Source organism: Odocoileus virginianus, chromosome 31 (genome assembly GCF_023699985.2).
Source record: "Odocoileus virginianus isolate 20LAN1187 ecotype Illinois chromosome 31, Ovbor_1.2, whole genome shotgun sequence".
Lineage (NCBI taxonomy): Eukaryota > Metazoa > Chordata > Mammalia > Artiodactyla > Cervidae > Odocoileus > Odocoileus virginianus.
Genome location: NC_069704.1, coordinates 8120613 through 8129371, shown reverse-complemented (window position 1 = coordinate 8129371; position 8759 = coordinate 8120613).

Genomic DNA, 8759 nt, shown 5'->3' with positions numbered 1-8759 from the left:
AGTGAGTACATTGAGTAGATATTATCATTATTCCTGTTTTACAGATGGAGAGAGGGATGAGGAATAGAGAGCTTAAGTAAATTGTCCAAGACACATGGGTAATAAATGGCAGCAGGAAGATCTAAATCCAAGCTGTGGACTCGATCCTCAACCTCCTGTGATTGTGGGTGCTTCCTTATGTATTTAATTTAACAGTTACCTAAAGGCAAAGATGTCATTCTTGGACTCAGTTGGACCACCGTGAATGATTACAGAGTTTGTGCATAACAGTCTAATGAGGCAAGAAGAGCTTTGCTTGTATTTCTACAGGCCGTATGGCCATAGGAAGCAGTGAGGAGTCCACATCTTCGGTGCTAATGCAGGAATTGTGAAAGTTTCTGGCATGGATTTGGTTCCATTGTAATTAACCACTAACTAGTTAGCACTCCAGTCCTCTTGCCTTGAAAATCCCGTGGATGGAGGAGCCTGGTGGGCTGTAGTCCATGGGATCAAGAAGAGTCAGACACGACTGAGCGACTTCACTTTCACTTTTCACTTTTATGCACTGGAGAAGGAAATGGCAACCCACTCCAGTGTTCTTGCCTGGAGCATCCCAGGGATGGGGTCGCACAGAGTCGGACACGACTGAAGTGACTTAGTAGTAGCAGTTAGGAAAAGGCTTGGCATCTTAGACAAATTATTTAACTTCTTTGTTATCGGTCCCTCATTTGTAAGACGGGTACATTAACAACCAATACTTCTGAAAGTTATTCTCAAGTTTAAATAAAATACACTTAATCAAATGTTTATGCTTGCCTCACTCTTAAGTAATCTCAAAATGATGGCTATGGGCTATTCTAGGCCTTTATTTTCTCATTTTTTTTAAATGATGGAAAAGTTAACCTCAAGCCATGTTCCAGAAATGTGCTCAGTAAAGTAAAAAGGGTTAAGGAAAAAAATGTGCAAGCATATAAAGAATACACAGCACCTTTTGTTACAGGCCTTGGGATTCTAGGCTGACCAAACTGAGGTTACTTGTTACTCTGTTTACTCAAATATCTTTCGTTGATTCCCCCTCCATCTTGCTGCGCGCCTGCAGTCAATGGCAGGCTTTACGGGTCCTGTTCTTCCCTTGTTTTCCCAGTCATCATGCATTCTATGTCTTTGGGTGATGCTGGAAAATTCTCACTATTCAGAGTCAGATGGATGGTATTGCTTGCCTCAGAGCTAGAGGCTTTCCCAGCAGGGCCTTGAGGTTGACGTACAGCTATCAGAGAGGTATGGGAACCACTTTCCTCCCCGGCGAGTTCCCCTGGGCTGGCCTTGGTCCTGAGAAGCAGTCTCATCAGTACTCCTTTCCTAGCCCACAAAGGAGCTGCAGTTTTCCAGGCACTAATTATTGACCAGACTGTCTTTTCTCCATTGTATATCCTTGCCTCCTTTGTCACAGATTAATTGAACAAAGGTGCGTGGGTTTACCTCTGGATTTTGTATCCTGTTCCATTGACCTGTATTTCCATTTGTGTGCCGGTGAAGGTAGGAATCCTGTCTTGATTTCTGTAGCTTTGTAGGATCCTTTGAAGTCAAACAGCCTGATTCATCCACCTCTGTTTTTCTTTCTCAGAATACCTTTGACTATTCAGAGTCTGTTGTATTTTTATACAAATTAAATTTTTTAATGTTGCAGTTCTGTGAAAAATGCCATTGGTAACTTAATAGGGACTGCATTGAAACTGAGTGATTTCCCAGGTGATGCAGTGGTGAAGAATCCGCCTGCCAATGCAGGAGACTTGGGAGGCACAGGATACGTGGGTTTGATCCCTGGGTCTAGAAGATCCCTTGCAGTAGGAAATGGCAACCCTCTCCAGTATTCTTGCCTGGAAGAATTCCAGAGTCCCTGGGGTCACAAAGAACTGAACATGACTGAGCACATTGAATACATTGAGCACATACACATTGAATCTGTAGATTACTTTGAGTAGTATAGTCATTTTGACCATATTGATCCTTCCAGCCCAAGAGCATGGCATATCTTTCCATCTGTCTCTGTCATCTTCAGTGCTTCAGTGCTTTTCATCAGCATCTTATAGTTTTCAGAGCACAGGCCTTTTGCCTCCTTCAGTAGGTTTGTTCCTAGGTATTTCATTCTTTTTGATGCAATGATAAATGGGATTATTACCTTAATTTCTCTTTCTGATCTTGTGTTGTTAGTGTATAGAAATGCAAGAAATTTCTGTATATTAGTTTTGTATCATGAAACTTCACAAATTCATTGAGAAGCTCTAGTAGCTTTTGGTAGCATCTTTAAGAATTTCTACATGTAGTATCGTGTTATCTGCAAACAGTGACAGTTTTACTTCTTTTCCAATTTGGATTCCTTTTACTTCTTTTTCTTCTCTGAATGCCATGGGTAGACTTCTAAAACTATGTTGAATAAAAGTGGTGAGAGTAGACATCCTTGTCTTTCTTCTGATCTTAGAGGAAATGCTTTCAGCATCTCACCATTGAGCTTGTTAGCTGTCAGTTTGTCATGTATGGTCTGTATTATGTTGAGATAGGTTCCCTCTATGCCCACTTTCTAAAAAGTTTTTATCATAAATGGGTGTTGAATTTTGTCAAAAACTTTTTCAGCATCTATGGAGATGATCATATGGTTTTAATTCTTTAATTTGTTAATATGGTGCATCACAATGTTTAATTTGCAGATATTTAAAAGAATATTTGCATCCCTGTGATAAATCCCACTTGATTGTAGTGTATGATCATTTTAAATGTATTGTTGGATTCAGTTTGCTAACATTTTGTTGAGGATTTTTGTACCCATGTTAATCAGAGGTATTGACCTGTAATTAACAAAAAAAGCTGTAAAAAACACAAACTCTTGGAGGTTAAACAACATGCTCCTAAACAACCAATGGACCACTGGAAAAACCAAAGAGGAAATTTAAAAAATCCTAGAGACAAATGGAAATGAAAGTACAATGATCCAAAACCTATGGGATGCAGTAAAAGCAGTGCTAAGATGGAATGTATTAGTGATCAATGCTAAGAAATAGAAGAAAATAATAGAATGGGAAAGACTAGAGATCTCTTCAAGAAAATGAGATACCAAGGGGACATTTCATGCAAAGATGGGCACAATAAAGGACAGAAATGGTATGAACCTAACAGAAGCAGAAGATATTAAGAAGAGGAGGCAAGAATACACAGAACTATACAAAAAAGATCTTCATGACCAGATAACCATGATGGTGTGATCATTCATCTAGAGCCAGACATCCTGGAATGTGAAGTCAACTGGGCCTCAGGAAGCATCACTATGAACGAAGCTAGTGGAGGTGATGGAATTCCAGTTGAGCTATTTCAAATCCTAAAAGATGATGCTGTGAAAGTGCTGCACTCAACATGCCAGCAAATTTGGAAAACTCAGCAGTGGCCACAGGACTGGAAAAGGTCAGTTTTCAGTCCAATCCCAAAGAAAGGCAATGCCAAAGAATGCTCAAACTACTGCACAATTGCACTCATCTCACCCACTAGCAAAGTAATGCTCAAAATTCTCCAAGCCAGGCTTCAACAGTATGTGAACTGTGAAATTCCAGATGTTCAAGCTGGATTTAGAAAAGGCAGAGGAACCAGAGATCAAATTGCCAACATCTGTTGGATCATTGAAAAAGTGAGAGCGCTCCAGAAAAACATTTATTTTTGCTTTATTGACTATGCCAAAGCCTTTGACTGTGTGGATCACAATAAACTGTGGAAAATTCTGAAAGAGATGGGATTGCCAGACCACATGACCTGCCTCCTGAGAAATCTGTATTCAGGTCAAGAAGCAGCAGTTAGAACTGGACATGGAACAACACACTGGTTTCAAATTGGAAAAGGAGTACATCAAGGCTATATATTGTCACCCTGCTTATTTAACTTATATGCAGAGTACATCATGTGAAACGCTGGGCTGGAAGAAGCACAAGCTGGAATCAAGATTGCTGGGAGAAATATCAGTAACCTCAGATATGCAGATGACACCACCCTTATGGCAGAAAGGGAAGAAGAACTAAACAGCCTCTTAATGAAAGTGAAAGAGGAGAGTGAAAAAGTTGGCTTAAAACACAACATTCAGAAAACTAAGATCATGGCATCTGGTCTCATCACTTCATGGCAAATAGATGGGGAAACAATGGAAACAGTGAGAGCGTTTATTTTGGGGGGCTCCAGAATCACTGCAGATGGTGGTGACTGCAGCCATGAAATTAAAAGATGCTTGCTCCTTGGAAGAAAAGTTGTAATTATCCTAGAGAGCATATTAAAAAGCAGAGACTTTACTTTGCCAACAAAGGTCCATCTAGTCAAAGCTATGGTTTCTCCAGTAGTCATGTATAGATGTGAGAGTTGGACTATAAAGAAATCTGAGTGCTGAAGAATTGATGATTTTGAACTGTGGTGTTGGAGGAGACTCTTGAGAGTCCCTTGGACCACAAGGAGATCCACCCAGTCCATCCTAAAGGAGATCAGTCCTGAATATTCATTGGAAAGACTAATGCTGAGTCTGAAACTCCAACACTTGGGCCACCTAATGTGAAGAACTGACTCATTGGAAAAGACCCTGATGCCGGGAAAGATTGAAGGCAGGAGGAGAAGGGGACGACAGAGGAAGAGATGGTTGGATGGCATCACTGACTCGATGGACATGAGTTTGAGCAAGCTCTGGGAGTTGGTGATGGACAGGGAAGGCCTGGTGTGCTACAGTCCGTGGGGTCACAAAGAGTCAGAAACAACTGAGAGACTAAACTGAACTGACTGAAGATGGAACTTTATAGCTATATGATCTTACCTCAGAAAAAAAGAAAAGTATCAAATAAACAACCTAATCTTACATGAAAGCAACCAGAGAGGGAAGAACAAACAAAGCTGAAAGCTAGTAGAAGGGAAGAATTCATAGAGATCCAAGCAGAAATAAATGAAATAGAAATGAAGAAAAAGAGAAAAGATCAATTAAACTAAAATCTGTTTCTTTGAAAAAATAAACAAAGTTGATAAACCTTTAGCCAGATTCATCAAGAAAAAAATGGAGAGGGCTCAAATCAATAAAATCAGAAATGAAAAAGGCGAAGTTACAACTGATACCACAGAAATACAAAGAATCATAAGAAATTGTTACAAGCAATTCTATGCGGATAAAATGGACAACCTAGAAGAAACGAGTTAATTCTTAGAAAGGTACAGTCTTCTAAGACTGAATAAAGAAGAAGCAGAAAATAACAACAGACCAATCACTTAAGTAATGAAATTGAAACTGTTATTAATAAACTAAAAGTCCAGGGCCTGATGGCTTCACAGGTGAATCCTATCAAACATTTAGAGAGGAGTTAACAGCTATCTTTCTGAAACTATTCCAAAAATTTTAGAGGAATGAACGCTCCCAGTCTTATTCCATGAGGCCACCATCACCTGATACCAAAGCCAGACAAAGATATCAAAAATGCCTTCTGCTTTTATCTCCTTTAGTGTGACTTTTAGGTGTTCGCTGGAAGATAGGCAGGAAAAGGGAAGTTGGAGGGCGCTGCAACCTCCGCCGTTAGCCTCACAGTTTTGAAGTGGCCTCTTCATAGGGAAGCTCTGCAGTGTTGAGTGATTTAGCCCAGGCAGAAGAGTGAAACAGGACTTAAAACCCTGCATCCTTATCATTCCACAGTCAGCCTGACTCTCATAAATGTCAAGCTTATCTGAGTAGCTGCTCGTCTATAAGTCAGGATTCATTCGCAGCCCACTTTGTCAAGTTGAAAAGAGCTAAGAGATCATCCTGCTCAAATCAGAGATAAGGAAAGGGGGCCCAGAGTCTTGCCTTCTCTGCCCACACACTATGAATCGTGGTTAGCTGAGGCTAAACTCCAGGTTTGCTGATTCTACACTGTTTCTCATAGAGGTAGCAACTTGTTGAGATTTCTGTAAGACCCACAAACATCAAAGAAGTTTATAGCTTAAAACGTTCTTCACATAGATCGAGAGTTTTCTCCTTAGAAAGGACTCAGAACGGTGCTTGGGAGGGGCAAGAAGACACGTGATATACAAGCTCTGTCTCTCTGTCTCTCCTGTTCCCCTCTGGTTTTCATTTGGCTCAGTGATCTCATCCAAGGGGGTTTTGGTGTGTGGGGACCAGAGTCGCCCCGTAGTGAGATGTCAAGCAAGTCTTTGGGGAAGTTCAAAGGCTTTCTGAAGGCTTTGGAACACCTTCCCAGGCTAGGGTTGACTTGGCTTGCAGATGAGTGGTATACAGGAGTGTTCTTCTGAGAGTATAGATGCATGACTCATAGCTTGAGGCAGATGATAGACGATTTCCTCTATGAAAATACTTTATAAGGAAATTACGGTGAAGACTTGATAATCCCCATGGACAGGAGGGAGCAGGGGCTGGGATGAATCAGTGAGACAGCTGCATTGTAGAAGACCAGCTGAGGGGTGCTCACCCTGAAGTCTATTCTGCCAGTGGCTCCTCTGAGCTAGTGTAGTATTGCCAGTGTGGATTCTTCCGGGAGCCCGGTTTAGTGAGCAGAAATTAGTAGTGCATGGTTGTTTTCCAAAGAAATAGAAGTGCTTTGGCTCTCTGGCAAGTTGCAGTCTTGTCTGCACACTTAATCAGTAGGTGATTTATATAAAATTACTGGTATTTGATGACATTTTACCTACAGAAATGGCACTTACGTATTAGTTCAACTAATGAACTCAGGCCTTGCTAAGATCTGCACCATGATGGGTTTGGAAAGAGCAGAGCCACTCACTTCTAGGGCTGTGGGCTTGCACAGTAAGGAGACCTGTCATGGCCAGAGAGGAAGGAGGCATGTAGCTGGTTCCCAGATGTTCTGGGCCAGGTAAGAGCCCCTTGACTCCTGAATAAGCCAGTAGGTAAGAGAAACAATGTCCAACACAGCTGAAATTAAGTTTTACCAGTTATTTGGGTTTTATATTTTGTCAGTTACCTTGGTGAGAACTTAGCACAGAAAGGCATGGTTGAGAGAAATGAAGAGAAATAAAGAAATGTTTCTTGTGCTCCAGTACTATATTGTACCTACTCCTGGGTTATATACATAAACCTATCAACTTATGGCCAGCCACAGAAATGCTAGTTATCTACTTTCTTCCCATGGAGAATAATCACAGATGATGTAATAGACTTTTCCTGTTTTCAGGGAAGTCGCATGATAATTAGAGAGAGAACACCTACAGGTATGCCATCCTTTCCAATGCCTGAACATTCTGCTTTGAAGTATCTTCCTCTTTAGCTAGGAAGTATTTGTTGCTTAATTAACTATTTCCTTTAAGCACCAGTTCCCTTCTCCACAAGTGCTGGTACCAGAGGATTAAGAGTTTATCTCCAAGATTTCTGAGCCCCTCTTTTTTGTCTCTCTAACCCAAAGAATCCAATAGGAACATCTGGCTTCCTTTGGGAAACTGAGAAGAATGCCCAGTGTCAAAATCATTCTCTCAGTCTTAAATGACTCAACAGGATTTAACCGTCGTATTTAACCAGAAAGGAAATCAGTCCTGAATATTCACTAGAAGGACTGATGCTGAAGCTGAAACTCCAATACTTTAGCCACCTGATGTGAAGAACTGACTCATTTGAAAAGACCCTGATGCTGGGGAAGATTGAAGGCAGGAGGAGAAGGGGACAACAGAAGATGAAATGGTTGGATGGCATCACTGACTCGATGGACTTGAGTTTGAGTAAACTCCAGAAGTTGGTGATGGACAGAGAGGCCTGGCATGCTGTAGTCCATGGGGTCACAAAGAGTTGTACGTGATTGAGTGAGTGAACTGAACTGAAGTTGAACAGTGGCTGGCACTCCATAGATATTTATTTTATGAAAGGTTGAATTTAATTATCTTTGAAGTGCAAAGTTAGAAATGGAAAGTCTGGCTCACAATCTTCCTTTGTAAATGTGGCCAATTTAATTTAATACAGTTATTGATTGCCTGTGTTTGTCTGAAACAGTAGAAGTAAGAACTTGAATCTTCTGTTTCTGATTGTTGGATGTTGTGTGAGCAGAGTTGTCAGCCCTTACGGTTTCTGAAGCTTAGAACTCGTGACATGGAAGGTAACTGAGTGGCGACTTTGTCTGAGTTCTACTTTGGCTGATGGATGCCCTCTAGGGCCTCAATATCTTTATTTTACACATTTTATTTATCAGACTTGGGCATGTATCCCACCTTGGGACCATTCACGGGGGTTAAACGGTGATCCATTCAGCTCTGAAGTAGTTTATAGACTCACAGGGAAGAAGAAGTGGGTAATTGCAGAACAGTGTGATTTATGCTTAGGGTGAAAGGCCCCCTGAGAGACGACGATGGGGACACAGAAGAATAGAGAATCTAATTGTTCCACTGCTTGAATATCTCCAGTGTCAGGAAACTCATTATCTTAGAAGAAAGTAGAAGGAATGCACTGATGTCTGTGATTTACTCAACATTTTTAAAATGAGTGTCTGCTATGTGCTGGGCTTCCCGGGTAGTGCTAGTGGTAAGGAACCTGCTCGCCAGAACAAGAGATGTAAGAGACATGGGTTCAATCCTTGGGTCGGGAAGATCCCTGGAGGAGGGCATGGCAGCTGACATCAGTATTCTTGCATGGAGAATCCCTTGGACAGAGGAGCCTGGTGGGCTATAGGCCATGGTGTCACAGAGAGTGGGACACGACTGAAGTGACTTAGCACACACAACTACTACGTGCCAAGTACTGTGGCAAGTGCTGGAGAGGCAGTGAATAAAAGAGATGCAGTTCCCAC